At 40.5% G+C, this 15174-nt stretch overlaps 1 protein-coding gene and 2 pseudogenes across 1 annotated transcript in view; all 3 read right to left on the reverse strand.

Moving 5' to 3' along the window:
* GRID2 (glutamate ionotropic receptor delta type subunit 2) overlaps window positions 1-15174 on the reverse strand; it is a 1601543-nt gene that overhangs the window by 590774 nt on the left and 995595 nt on the right. The window lies entirely within an intron of this gene.
* LOC139183560 (DNA replication licensing factor MCM4 pseudogene) lies at window positions 12075-12914 on the reverse strand (annotated as a pseudogene).
* Window positions 13283-14996, reverse strand: LOC139183561 (DNA replication licensing factor MCM4 pseudogene; annotated as a pseudogene).

Below are 15174 nucleotides of genomic sequence, written 5' to 3' on the forward strand. Positions count from 1 at the left end.
TTTATTGTGCCCACATTTGCATGAAATGTTCCCTTGGTATCTGTAATTTTCTTGAAGAGATCTCTAGTCTTTCCCATTCTATTGTTTTCCTCTATTTCTTTCCATTGATCACTGAGGAAGGCTTTCTTAACTCTCCTTGCTATTCTTTGGAACTCTGCATTCAAATGGGTGTATCTTCCTTTTCTCCTTTGCCTTTGCTCCTTTTCTTTTCTCAGATAATTGTAAGGACTCCTCAGACAACAATTTTGCCTTTCTGCATTTGTTTTTCTTGGGAATGGTCTTGATCACTGCCTCCTGTACAATGTCACGAACCTCTGTCCATAGTTCTTCAAGCACTCTATCAGATCTTATCCCTTGAACCTATTTGCCACTTCCACTGTATAATTTAAGGGATTTGATTTAGGTCATACTTGACCGGTCTAGTGGTTTTCCCTACTTTCTTCAATTTCAGTCTCAATTTGGCAATAAGGAGTTCATGATCTGAGCTACAGTCAGCTCCCGGTCTTGTTTTTGCTGACTGTATAGAGCTTCTCTATCTTTGGCTGCAAAGAATATAATCAATCTGATTTTGGTGTTGACCATCTGGTGATGTCCATGTGTAGTCTCTTGTGTTGTTGGAAGAGAGTGTTTGCTATGACCAGTGCATTCTCTTGGCAAAATTCTGTTAGCCTTTGATCTGCTTCATTTTGACCTCTTTAGTGTTGGTACTTAAAAATATCTCATTTGCCATAATCTCTAACTCAACTTCTATTCTGTTTGGCAGGTTTTATGCTGTCTACTATGTCTCCTGTTTCATCTGTGTCTTGTATCCCATCACATGACACTAAGCCCACAGAAGCCATTCAAACAAATTATTCCTCATTCATTCATTTCCATATTTAATCAGTTTCATTTTTCCAACAGTAATAATCAATAAAACAGATCCTTCAATGATATTTTTGAACAGCTTCTCTCTTATTATTCAGTTTTATTATCAAAAATTTATAAATTTGAATTATCTGTGCTCTTCTCATATGTGATTAAACAGTCAACAACATGAATTTTGAAGTCAGATTTCCTGGATGTCAGATTTTGAAATCATATTTCAAATCCTAAAAGATGATGCTATGAAAGTGCTGCACTCAATATGCCATCAAATTTGGAAAACTCAGCAGTGTCCACAGGACTGGAAAAGGCCAGTTTTCATTCCAATCCAAAAGAAAGGAAATGCCAAAAAATGCTCAAACTACTGCACAATTGCACTCATCTCACACACTAGCAAAGTGATGCTCAAAATTCTCGAAGCCAGGTTTCAACAGTACATGAACGGTGAACTTCCAGATATTCAAGCTGGATTTAGAAAAGGCAGTGGGACCCAGGATCAAATTGCCAACAACCACTGGATCATCGAAAAAGCAAGAGAGTTCCAGAAAAACATCTATTTCTGCTCTATTGACTATTCCAAAGCCTTTGTGTGGATCAGAACAAACTGAAAATTCTTCAAAAGATGGCAATACCAGACCCACCTAACCTGCCTCCTGAGAAACATGTATTCAGGTCTGGAAGCAACAGTTAGAACTGAACATGGTACAATATCCTGGTTCCAAATAGGGAAAGGAGTACCTGAGGGCTGTATATTGTCACCCTGCTTATTTAACTTATATGTAGAGTACATCACAAGAAACGCTGGGCTGGAAGAAGCACAAGCTGGAATCAAGATTGCCGGGAGAAATATCAATAACCTTAGATATGCAGATGACACCACCCTTACGGCAGAAAGTGAAGAACTATGGAGCCTCTTGATGAAAGTGAAAGAGAAGTGTGAAAAAGTTGGCTTTAAACTCAATATTCAGGGAACTAAGATCATGGCATCTGGTTTCATCACTTCACAGCAAATAGATGCAGAAACTGTGGGAACAGTGAGAGATTTTATTTTTTTTGAGCTCCAAAATCACTGCAGATGGTGACTGGAGCCATGAAATTAAAAGACACTTGCTCCCTGGAAGAAAAGTTATGACCAACCTAGACAGTAAATTAAAAAGCAGACATTACTTTGCCAACAAAGGTCCGTCTAGTCAAAGCTATGGTTTTTCCAGTAGTCGTGTATGGATATGAGAGTTGGACTATAAAGAAAGCTGAGTCCCAAAGAATTGATGCTTTTGAACTGTGGTGTTGGAGGAGACTCTTGAGTCCCTCGGACTGCAAGGAGATCCAACTAGTCCATCCTAAAGGAAATCAGTCTTGAATATTCATTGGAAGGACTGATGCTGAAGCTGAAACTGCAATACTTTGGCCACATGATGCGAAGAAATGACTCCTTGAAAAGACCCTGATGCTGGGAAAGACTGAAGTCATGAGGAGAAGGGGATAATAGAGGATGAGATGGCTGGATGGCATCACCGACTCAATGGACATGAGTTTGAGTAAACTCTGGGAGTTGGTGATGGACAGGGAGGTGTGTTCTGCTGCAGTCCATAGGGTCGCAGAGTCGGACACGACTGAGTGACTGAACTGAACTGAACTGAATACCTGTATTTTATCAATGTAGCGGAGTCTACTAGCTGTATAAACCTGGCTAAGTCACTTTAATTTCTCTATGTCCCAATTTCTACATGTTAAATGCAAAATAATAGTATGTACCTGAGAAGATTATTACGTAAATAATATAGAAGTGTGTTTGATAAATTATGAGAGCTTAATTAGTATGATCATCATAATCATTATCTCCATGATTATTTAATTTTTTTGGTTTATAATTCATCTAGAAATTATAATCATGCTCCTGTTCTTTTTTCAACTAAAGTTTATGAGGATTGCAAAACTCATGCTTGGAGATGTACATAGCTTTGGAAAATGCTTTTGTTAATTTGACTCAGTTATATTTCATTGCATGGCAACCCACTCCAGTATTCTTGCCTGGAGAATCCCATGGACAGAGGTGCCTGGTGGTCTACAGTCCATGGGGTAACAAAGAGTTGGAAACGACCGAGCAACTAAGCACAGCACGTATTTCTTTGACTAGTATTTGGGGAGTAAAGAGTTAAAGCAGCTGGTCTAGGTTCTGTCTACCCTCTTTTTGATATGCATATTTGTGTATGTGCTAACGGAGCAGCCCAGGGAGGGAGATAAAAGGAGGTAAATGAGTCTAATGCCCTTGTCAACTGCAACTCCAGGTAAAGGATGAGTAATATTTACTAGGAAGAAATGTCTTATCTATAAAAGCCCTTAGCAAGATGTTCCAGTCTAAAGAATTATAGTAAACAAACTCTGAATCTATGGACTAATGGTTTATGGCTCCCTGGAAAATGTTCTAAAGCTTTATACTTTCTAGGGCAAAAACAGAGATATTTCATAATGTAAATGCTCCGTATTGTGTGACATAGGCTTTCAAAGCCTTTTTTTGGACACAGAACATACATGTATGTCTGATGTAGGAAGAAAGGACTTGCAGAGCCATGCAGAATTTCAAATGAACTCTCTCTCCTTTGTCAGTGTCTCTTGATTGCCTTTATCTTTGATACGGTTAAACTATCCTATTCTGATAAGGGAATCCAATACTGTTATTCACTCAGTACTAATATTTCAAGGAGCCCAATTATCACTTAAGGTTTTAAAGACTGGGGTTTAAGGACAGTGGATCTGATTATCATAAATATCTCCAAATGAGAAATACTGTAGGAATTTGATTGACGAATATAGCTTGTATTACTAAACGTAATTCAAACTACTGGTATTCAGAAATCTTTTTATAAGTGCTTTTTATGCTTTCAATCACACATCTACTTCAGTAATGCTGCTGCTGCTGCTAAGTCACTTCAGTCATGTCCGACTCTGTGTGATCCCATAGACGGCAGCCCACCAGGCTCCGCTGTCCCTGGGATTCTCCAGGCAAGAACACTGGAGTGGGTTGCCATTTCCTTCTCCAATGCATGAAAGTGAAAAGTGAAAGTGAAGTTGCTCAGTCACGTCCGACCATCAGCGACCCCATGGACTGCAGACTTCCAGGCTCCTCCGTCCATGGGATTTTCCAGGCAAGAGTACTGGAATGACTTTAGTAATATTTCCAATTATATCAGAATCTTACATTTCTGACAGTACTTTATTTCCAGGAAAAGGAGGGTATCAATATACATATCAATATGATTGCTACATTGCAAAAATGCTATCCTCCTGAAAATTCTAAACTTTGGATAACCAGACTGCCTGGCATTGTATTATTATTATTCCCCATCGATACTCAAAGCCATTATCAGCCAGTCTCTTCTCTGGCTCATAGCTGGTACTGAGCAATACAGGCCAATTTAGTGCATATTGCACACGTTACAAAATTCCATAAATCAGTGAACCCACATTTAATTTACTATGGCCTCCACTTATCTTTTTTCACTTTTTTGACTTCATAATTTACCTGCTTTATGTTATATTCTTAATGAGCTGTTAGCATGTGTAATCAGTAAAACTTTCCTTCATGTAGCATAAAGGATGTTTAAGAGGTTAATATTTCAAGCAAATAAACCCTTTAACTGAAGCCCCTGCTTAACTACTCAGACTTGAACTCTCTGCTATTTGGTTGCCTAAGAATATTCTCATGTTTTTGAGCTTCTATTTTTCTCATCTATCCCCAGATCAACGTTGAAATTAGAGCACTGGTAAAAATGTGTGCTGGCCAGGTGGTAATGAGCAGTCATCATCTTTGTGCATGCATAGCTGCAGTCTTTTAATCTCTTGATACAGCTGATTCTAAACAAAATAAGCTAATGGGACATTAATAGTATGAATACCGCATACAGATAATTTTTACATGTCCATTAAACTGACAGTAATAATTGCCTCCAGAGTAAACCTTTTGAAAAATATCAAGTAAAATCAGTTTGGATTTCATCATACACATTATATAGAAATACCAGTGTGCATCAAATATAAAAAGCAGAAGAGAAGAGGAAAGAGTAGATCAAAGGTTGGGAATAATTTACCACTGGATAATCAGTTCTTGAAAAGGCTTAAGTTTGATGCTCCCTTGTGGATAGGATAAGTTGGAAAAAAGAAGAAAAAAAATCTACTAAGTATTTATTTCACTCTCTTTATGAGGCTGAAGGGTTTATCCCTATTTTTGAAACTGGAAAGTAACTGAGATACACGTTTGGAAAGTCAAAGGAAACATCAAATATGTATGACACTTGTCTAATTTCCTTATACATATTCCTAGGTTCCTTGGAACTGCAGACATGCTTGATAACTAAAGACACCCTGGCAAATAAACTAGCCCAGCAAGGCAATGAACACACCGGGAGATGCCAGCCTCAGCAGTGTGTCCTGATGCCCTCATGTTTCTTCAGTTAATTTCAGTATGGAAAAATCCCTGAGAGAAAGAAAATACTGTATTTCATACTCAGAAAAGAGACGGAATTTATATATAAGAACTAGAATACAATATGCCAAAAATAAATAAATAATAAAACATAAATATTTGTGCAAAATGGCTAGGAAAAGTTGAGTTGCCATATAACATTTATGCATATGTATATGTGTATACAGATATAGATATATTCATTCACCACTTCTGATGGCTCAGTGGGTAAAGAATTCGCTGGCAATGCAGAAGTTCCAGGATCAACCCCTGGGCTGGGAAGATCCCCTGGAGAAGGAGATAGCAACTCACTCCAGTGTTCTTGCCTAGAGAATTCCTTGGACAGAAGAGCCTGGCGGGCTACAATCCAAAGGGTCACCAAGAGTCAGAAACAACTGAGTGACTAAACATACATATTCATGCTTATAAGCATACATATACACTCAAGGATTCCTTCATAATAGAAACTTGAAGCAAACTGAGCAGGAAATAGGAACCTACTAACATTCTGGTCACACTACTTACATCACAGAGAAGAAACCAGTGCCCTGACAACTAGGTATCTGAGGAACCTGAACTAAAGCCTTCAAATTGTGCCTGATATTCTTCCTCTAGATCATGTAAGCTGTGTGTCAAATATAACATATGCAAATCACACTGCTCAAAAGATGTCTGTTGAACTAAATTAAATCAGAACAGATACCGTTTTATCCACTTTATGATTCAAATGCCCTGAAGTTGCAGGGAACATTGATGGGTCCACAGGAAGATTCTTCTAAGGACACTGATTTGCATTTTTCAAAGCTCTTGTGGCAAAAAGTTTATTTGTACCCATTTCTGTCAAAAGGCTATCTCATATTCCAAGTCTGTACTGTTTCTGGTAAGTCACATTATGTTTTCCTAAATTCTCTCTCTCTCCTTCAGGTTTATAATTTTAAACAGTAACACAAAAAGCAAATAATATATTTATGTTACTCTAAATATACACAATAATATATTTTGTATATACTCTAAATATACAAAATAATATATTTATGTTACTCTAAATATACAAAAATACAAAAACCAACAAGGGAAGATCAATCAGGACAAAGGAGTAAGACAATACAGACGTAAGACATAATACAGAAGAAGTAAGAAAGACTTACTTCTTATAAAACTTCCCTTAGGAGCACATCAAAAATATATTTACACGTGGAATTACTCTTCCTGAAAACTAACTGGAAAATAGCAGACAGCCTCATAAAACCAAGGCAGTAAGAAAGAATTCACATGTAATCAGGTAGGAAGAGAAGAGAAACAATCAGGTTAGGACCTGTGACCCTGGGAAGGGACTCAAAGGAAAAGAGAGATCACAAGGGCAGACATCCTCCCTGGGGCATGAGCAATTTACATCACATATTGGGCTCCTCAGGCCTGGGGTCTGACAAAGGGCAGAGCTGCCCCCTGGGTGGAGGGCTGCTGAGGAGGAGGGCTATGGGAAGCCTGGACTGAGCCTGTGAAGAGTGTGCATGCTCTGGCTTGAGCCCAGGGCAGGGCAGAGAGGGCAGTGTGAGACTGTACTAGCAGCTGCCCAGCACATCGGAGAAGGCAATGGCACTCCACTCCAGTACTCTTGCCTGGAAAATCCATGGACAGAGGAGCCAGGTAGGCTGCAGTTCATGGGGTCGCTAAGAGTTGGACACGACTGAGCGACTTCACTTTCACTTTTTACTTTCATACATTGGAGAAGGAAATGGCAGTCCACTCCAGTGTTCTTGCCTGCAGAATCCCAGGGGCGGGGAAGCCTGGTGGGCTGCCATCTATGGGGTTGCACAGAGTCAGACACGACTGAAGCAACTTAGCAGCAGCAGACCTGGCACATAACCCAGCCTGAGCCTATCGAATGTTCCAACACTGCTTACGTCATGACTCAGTTCTGCACTGGATTGAGGACTGCCATGACTGAGGAAAGAGCTAAGCCTTGGAACACAAAGGAGACTCAGACCTGGGCAGCATCTAGGCAGGGAGGGGGCAGCCTTTTTTGGCACTTACACAGGTGTCACATCAGAGGCAGCCTGGATCTCTGTCTACAGCCAACCTTCTGTAACCCATGCCCCACAATGCTCTGAGAGCCCACATGGGCCCCTGCTGCTCCAGCACTGTGTCCCGTGGGGCCGGGATCCCAGAGCTGTGGGAGGGAAAACACTGACTTAAAGGGAAAGGAGTCATCACGGATCCAGACTTCAGGGCTTCTGCTCCAGCAACTTTGGATCTGACCCCATACCAAATAGGGTGCATCACATGAAGCTTAGGAACTTTACCATGGTCTACAAAACCTTTCCTAATCTTTCCCCTGTCTATCTGTTTTAGCCAATGAAGAGCCATGTTCCTGTTGTGTTTCTATTCCAGCCCCCTCAGTCTTCTTTCAGATGCTTAAATATGCCAAACTCTTTTTTCCTCCAAACCTACTTACATTATATTGCTCTTGCATCAGATATTCTCCTCTATAACCCTGCAATATATGCAATACACTCCTCTTTCCTTTTCTGGATAATGCCTATTCATCATAAATGTTTCCGCTTGTCTATCACTCTTATGCCTAAGTAGGTCCTCCAGTCACATACTTCCAGAACAGTTGGTATTTCCCCTTTTGTCGAACAGATCGCACTTATAATTATTTTTGATATTTCTATTTTTCTTCCTTTTTCTGTGATCTCACAGTACAGCATATGGTAGTTCAGTTCAGTTCCGTTCCGTTCAGTCGCTCAGTCGTGTCCTGCTCTTTTCGACCCCATGAATCGCAGCACGCCAGGCCTCCCTGTCCATCACCAACTCCCAGAGTTCACCTAGACTCATGTCCATCGAGTCGGTGATGCCATCCAGCCATCTCATCCTCTGTCGTCCCCTTCTCCTCCTGCCCCCAATCCCTCCCAGCATCAGAGTCTTTTCCAATGAGTCAACTCTTCCCATGAGGTGGCCAAAGTACTGGAGTTTCAGCTTTAGCATCATTCCTTCCAAAGAACACCCAGGGCTGATCTCCTTTAGGATGGACTGGTTGGATCTCCTTGCAGTCCAAGGGACTCTCAAGAGTCTTCTCCAACACCACAGTTCAAAAGCATCAATTCTTTGGCACTCAGCTTTCTTCACAGTCCAACTCTCACATCCATACATGACCACAGGAAAAACCATAGCCTTGACTGGACGAACCTTTGTTGGCAAAGTAATGTCTCTGCTTTTGAACATGCTATCTAGGTTGGTCATAACTTTCCTTCCAAGAAGTAAGCATCTTTTAATTTCATGGCTGTAGTCACCATCTGCAGTGATCTTGGAGCCCCAAAAAAATAACGTCTGACACTGTTTCCACTGTTTCCCCATCTATTTCCCATGAAGTGATGGGACCAGATGCCATGATCTTCGTTTTCTGAATGTTGAGTTTTAAGGCAACTTTTTCACTCTCCTCTTTCACTTTCATCAAAAGGCTTTTTAGTTCCTCTTCACTTTCTTTCATAAGGGTGGTGTCATCTGTATATCTAAGGTTATTGATATTAGTAGTACTCAATAAATATTTGAGTGAATATATACCATATAAGAATTATTTTTAATATTTTTGCCATTTTAAAGAATACTCTTTTAGATACCAATATGTATCAGTGTACCTCTTTTAGGATAATATGTATCACCACGTATCAAGTTGATACTAAAAGATCTGAGATACAGACACACATGTTGATATATTCTATTTTCCCACAGTAGGTACTGAAAATAACTACCACAAAGGATTTAGTAGAAATTGATCAATTAAACCATTGTGGAAGTATTTAAGGATCTATCAAATCTTGTTAGGCTTACTTGTACCGAATATATGCAAAATGTCAGTGCTTTTATATGTAATCACATATTTTGAGTGTAATAGTTTTCTTAGTTTGTTCTTTAATTAAACAAAAGATGTAAGCATATTCTTTATAAAACTCAGCTCTGATTCTGTCACTTATCTATGCCCTCAAATTCTTTAAAATCTTTCATTTACCTACAAAATTAATTCCTTTCCTCAACCTTTTTCCAGTCTCAACTACTCTACGTGTCCTGTGCACTCTGGTAAATTAATCAATCTTTGTCAGTGTCTATGTGACTTATTGCAATAGATATGTCAGCTACAGTGCTTCTACCACCCCAAATATGTGCTTCTCCATAACTTTACATTCATTGTTGTTTAGTCACTAAGTCCTTTCTGACTCTTTGCAACCCCATGGACTGATTTTCAAGTTAAGAGGCTACCAGTTCCATGCCATTTTTTCTAATTTTTTTCTTGGTTTGGGGTCAGGTTCCTCAGGAAACAGCTCTGAGATGGAGATTTGCTGGTGTCTAGGAGGGTTCCTTCAAGTGCTCCTATGGAAAGTATATGCAAGGAAATGTGGCAAGGGGGAATGGACAGAGGGAAAGGCTTAAGTGCAGCACAACTTCTAAAGCAGCTCAGGTGACCCCATGAGCCAGTCTGTAGGTGCGGTATCTCTTCATAGTTAACCCAGATGGAGGCCAGGCACTCAGACCTTCCTAGTTCTGCAACGACCAGCCAATGTGCACATGCTCTTCCAGAAAAGGAGTACAGCAGAACTCCTCTGCCAAGAGAGGTCCTAGATGGACTCAGCTGCGTGTCCTCCCTAAAAGGAATACCTGAGCCATGAAGCATAGATCCGATCTGCATCACACATAGTAGACTCTGCTAAGATTCCATAGAATTCTATTTTTACCACATTTGAGGCTCTTTATTATCTCTCACCTTAGAGTATACCTTTGTGTATACTTATTAGCCATTATTCACAACTAGGTTCTAAATAGCTTTTTGGGAAATCACACAAAAGCATTGAACAATAGAGTCCATGTTACAGGCATTTGATAAATATCTGTTAAAAGAATGATAAATGTATGAATGAACAAAGTGTATTCTTGGAAACTGTTACAAAATTAACAGTAAGAAAAAATAGAAAATGCCATTTAATCATAGAGCAAGGCTGTAAATAAAAATAACACACCCACGTTGCAGGGGTGTAATGCTATCCCACAACCTGTAAGAAAGACACTACAGCTGTATGGATAACAGATTAAACTGACTTCTAAATATTCCAGGGAACTGATTTTCAGACTGTGGTTCTGAGAACTGATCGTGGTGGGAGTCCATCTGGAGATTCTCTCCCATTCTCTTCCAGCGCAGTCCTGCTTGTATTCGCTTTACTTATTTTGTTTAAAATGTTTGAAAGCTTGCTGTAGGGTAAGTAACATCAACAAACTTAAATTACACAGTCTGAATACTCCTTACCAAAATATACATTTAAATGTAGCATCTAATAATAAAGAATGCATACATGTGAAAATAAACTTTTCACCCAAAGAGTTGTTAAAAAATGCAGTCAAGGGTTTTGGAATAGTCTTTTACAGACTCATCAATGTACACACCAACTTCAGGGTATTTGAAAAGGCCATATTAAAAATAAAGTATTGTTTATATAATATCAACACACGGTGCCTCTACCCCTGATTCTTGGTATGTGTGTGTGTATTTTCTTTGCTGAGCTTGTGCTCAGTCGTGTCCGACTCTTTGCAACTCCCTGTATGATAGCCCTCCGAGCTCCTCTGTCCATGGACTTTTGCAGGCAAGCATACTGGAGTGGGTTGCCAATTCCTACCTTAAGGAATCTTCCCAACCCAATGATCAGACTTGCATCTCCTGTCCCCCTGCATTGGCAGGGGAATTCTTTACCACTGTGCCAGTTGGGGAGATTCAATAATTTTGATTTGAGGTAAACAGACACTACTTCCAAGAACGACAAAACAGATAAATTGTATGGTACCTAGAATATAACACAGGAAACCAGAAATCTTGATATTTAAAACTGATTTGCTGTGTAACCAGCCCTTAATAATTCTTTTATTTTTTCTGAGACTCAGTTTTCTCTATCTTAAAATTGCAGAAAATAGGTTGCTGCTGCTGCTGCTAAGTCACTTCAGTCGTGTCTATAAGATTAAGTTTATTTTATCTTGCTATTGTAGAATTGCATGAGTTACTAATAAATGTTTTAAGTATAAAGAGAGGATATAGTCTTTACACAATCTAAAAAAATCTCTTTTCAAATTATGCCCTTGATATATTTAACAGCAGAACACTGTAGCACTTTTATTAAACCAAGATGGTGTTTATCACCAAAATTATACAAGTTTGGAACTGGAAACTAAAGTAATTAGCCAATAAAAGTTTTCTTTTATTGTTATTTTTAAAATTCTATCATTTATTTGGGGAAAAGCTTTATATCTTAGGATAAAATGGCAGAAATTAACCTAGAACGTAATCATTTCCTATCATTTAATTCTGATTTTATAGTAGCCATGAGAACAAGCCTCTGAGGAATTACAGTGAATGCTTTAACAGGGAAAATGACTCTGTCTAAGCCTTATCTCATATTATAAAACCCCAAGCACATAGATGATTGCTATTAGGAAGTTAAACACAAAAGCTATGACCCAGAATGCCATATTCAAAAGATTGATATCCTGCTCTCTATATAGATTCAAAGTCCTGTTGCTAACAAAAGACACTTCAAGAAAATTATCTTGACTGTATATATTGTAAATTGGAACCATGTTTTTACTTATTACAAAATGTGGGAAAAAAACAACAAAAAAGAAAACACATTTTACTAAGAAAAACTGAACCCAGGCTAGAAAAATTTTATGAAACCAAACAGAGACTAAGAATGTCTTTCTGTTGGCCCCTCTACCACAATATATGGCAGCAAGGGCAGTGACCAAGCGCAGCGGAGCTGAACACACTGCACTGCTCACCAGAGCTCCAGAGCAAGCAAGTAGCTTTTTCAATCACCATCAAAAAATCATCATCAGCCAAGGCACACCATGCTTTGTCAAATATAATATCTTTGGTAATTGCTGTGTCAGATTGTCCCCCAACATCTTCCAAAAGTTATGAGTATCTTTGGCCTGGTGTTTTATTCTTAGATCAAATAAATTTTCTCAGTGCTTCAGCTAACTCTTCTTTCCATTTAGGACAGATGGCGCTCATTTCTATAGTAACAATAGATATGTCCTCAGTGCCAGTCTAGGGGTTAACAGCATACTGCTAATAGCCTCTTTATGGAGGTCTGTTTCTTTACTTCAACTTTATTTGAAAATCATACTTTGGCATGGGCTTCAGCTAAGCCATTGTAATGATTTCTGCTATTGAGGATATGCAAAAACTATCCCTCCACTCCTGCAGCTTCAGTGACAGCCTGACTGGCTTCCTGAGTTAACCTCGGCATCCAGGGCTGTGACAGCATGGCCCTTCAGCATGGCTGTATCCATGCACTCTCCTGCTTGCTTCCTGCTCTGGTGGTACAGAGTCATGTGGGAGAGAGCCAGATGCCTGCCACAGGCTCTAACCTGAGGTCTAACACAAGGAAGATAAAACTGAACTTTGATAATAACGTGTGTCGTCACTGGATATTTCTCAATGTGTGTTTTATTAATGTATTTACTTTTAGCATTACACTGAGAGTCAATGGGCTTCCCTGGTGGCTCAGATGGTAAACTATCTGCCTGCAGTGCAGGAGATCTGGGTTGGATCCCTGGGTTGGGAAGATCCGCTGGAGAAGGGAATGTCCACCCACTTCAGTATTCCTGCCTGGAGAATCCTACGGACAGAGAAGTCTGACCAGCTTCTCTGTTGGACATGACTGAACAACTAACATACACACTGAGACTCAGTAGAATTTGCTACTTCCAGGAGAAGGCAATGGCACCCCACTCCAGCACTCTTGCCTGGAAACTCCCATGGACGGAGGAGCCTAGTGGGCTGCAGTCCATGGGGTCGCTGAGGGTCGGACACGACTGAGCGACTTCACTTTCACTTTTCACTTTCATGCATTGGAGAAGGAAATGGCAACCCACTCCAGTGTTCTTGCCTGGAGAATCCCAGGGACGGCGGAGCCTGGTGGGCTGCCATCTATGGGGCCGAACAGAGTCAGACATGACTGAAGTGACTTAGCAGCAGCAGCAGCAGGATATATGTTCATGCCTTGAGCTGGCAAGTAACCTCAAGCTTTTAGATGAGGAGAGTCAGCTGTTCCCTGACTTTGAGCAGTACTGGTTTTGTACTTTGATTCATCTTCTTAAGTATCAATACAGCATATGCCACTGTCACTCAGGAAAAGGGCACCAGTCTGCAGTACCAGCCATCCCCTCTCAGGGTCTTTCACTACATATACTGTCAGGCCAATATCACTGAAACCCTTCCCAGGCGTGCACTGGTCCCAGGGAACCAGGCTGTACCCATACTGCAGCAGCTGGGACTTGCTGGCCCCAGGGTCGCCACACAGCAGGAGGCTGATCTCAGCATGAAATCTGCCTCTTCCTGTGTGACTAAAACCCTTTTCTATTTCCCGGAAAAGCTGGAGTGATTTCCTTTTTGAAATCTTTCTGTTCTTAATTGCTTGGACCTGAGGCTGAAGCAAATCTCTTATAAATGCTTGTTTTTCTGGAAAGTTTTTTAAGCAATTTCACATGCTTCTCTGAAAAAGTTTCTGTTCTGCTTCTTTATCTCCTTCATGCAGACACTTTGCCTCCGTTTTCTGATAATGAATGATACCAATGAGGGTTCTGTCAGCAGACTTCACATGACTCATTCCTGGATTGATTCAATAGGAACAGCTGGATAGATGCCTGTAATGTTCACTCTGTCCCCAAGATGAACCTTGTCAACAATATCATTGTGAGCAAAAGGATGTCACCATGAGGCATCTGCCCTGCAAGCATATTTTCAGGAGACTCTCGGAGTCTGATCCTCTGCTTGTCAGAGAACACAAGGCAGTTGTGGGTCAGCACCACACTGGGGGGGCAGCAGGCACATTTGCAGGCTCAGTGGTCTGACCCGGCCCATCTCTACCAGGACAGTGTGGGTGCACACCGGACACTGGAAGGAGGCCCCGTACGTCTCTGGAATCAGCTAGGACATCCTGATCATCATGACATGGATGGTGAAAAGCTGACCGATGTCTTCCAGATTCAGTTTCTCATAATCAACACACTGAATGGATACTTGAATCTGATGTTCTAAGACTGAGTCAGGTTAACTGTCAAAGATCTCATTGATAGCCATGTTAAACGTTAGGATAACTTATAGTGGGAGGCAGGTGAGCTGTCTGTATGGATTTTTGTCAAATGATTTTAAGTGTTCGCAGTTTACATTTAAAAATGGCTCCCTAATAATAATTGTTTTCCCAAGTAAGTGTATGTATAGAGGTTCAACAGTATTGATGGCAATATTTTCATCTTTAGCCAGGTCAATAAAACCCCTAAAATTTGCTTTGCAGGTTTCCATATTTACATCTGTTCCTCAAATCACATGTTTTTGTCCTGGAAACTGCTCACTGACCATTCTATTTTCTGTTGTTGGCCCATACTGCAAAACCACCTACAGACACTTTTGTGCAGACCCCAGGTCAGGCCTCTGCCTCATGGGTATGCCTGTAACACCACTGTTGGGGTTTCCTCTGTCTAAGAGCTGAGAGTAACATATGTTGTTTGGTGAACCAAGAACAAAACCAGGAGGAATCCCTGAAGAGTGCATCAGAGGAGAGCTGGAAAATACTATGTCCTGTGCAACAGGGCTCTGCCAGCCAGTTCCAGGCCTGGCCAGCCTCATCTACAGCTCTGTTACATGGGTAGAATCCTGGCATCATTGTCTCTGACACAGAGAAAGCCTGGCTCCCTCACTTGCAGGAAGGGAAGTTTACTGCTCCAAAGCCTGAAGGACTCCAAGGGTACCTGGTAGATTACGTTCCCAAATGTCCCAAGAAAATAGTTTTTCAAAGCTTTAAAAA

This window comes from Bos indicus, chromosome 6 (assembly GCF_029378745.1).
Source record: "Bos indicus isolate NIAB-ARS_2022 breed Sahiwal x Tharparkar chromosome 6, NIAB-ARS_B.indTharparkar_mat_pri_1.0, whole genome shotgun sequence".
Lineage (NCBI taxonomy): Eukaryota > Metazoa > Chordata > Mammalia > Artiodactyla > Bovidae > Bos > Bos indicus.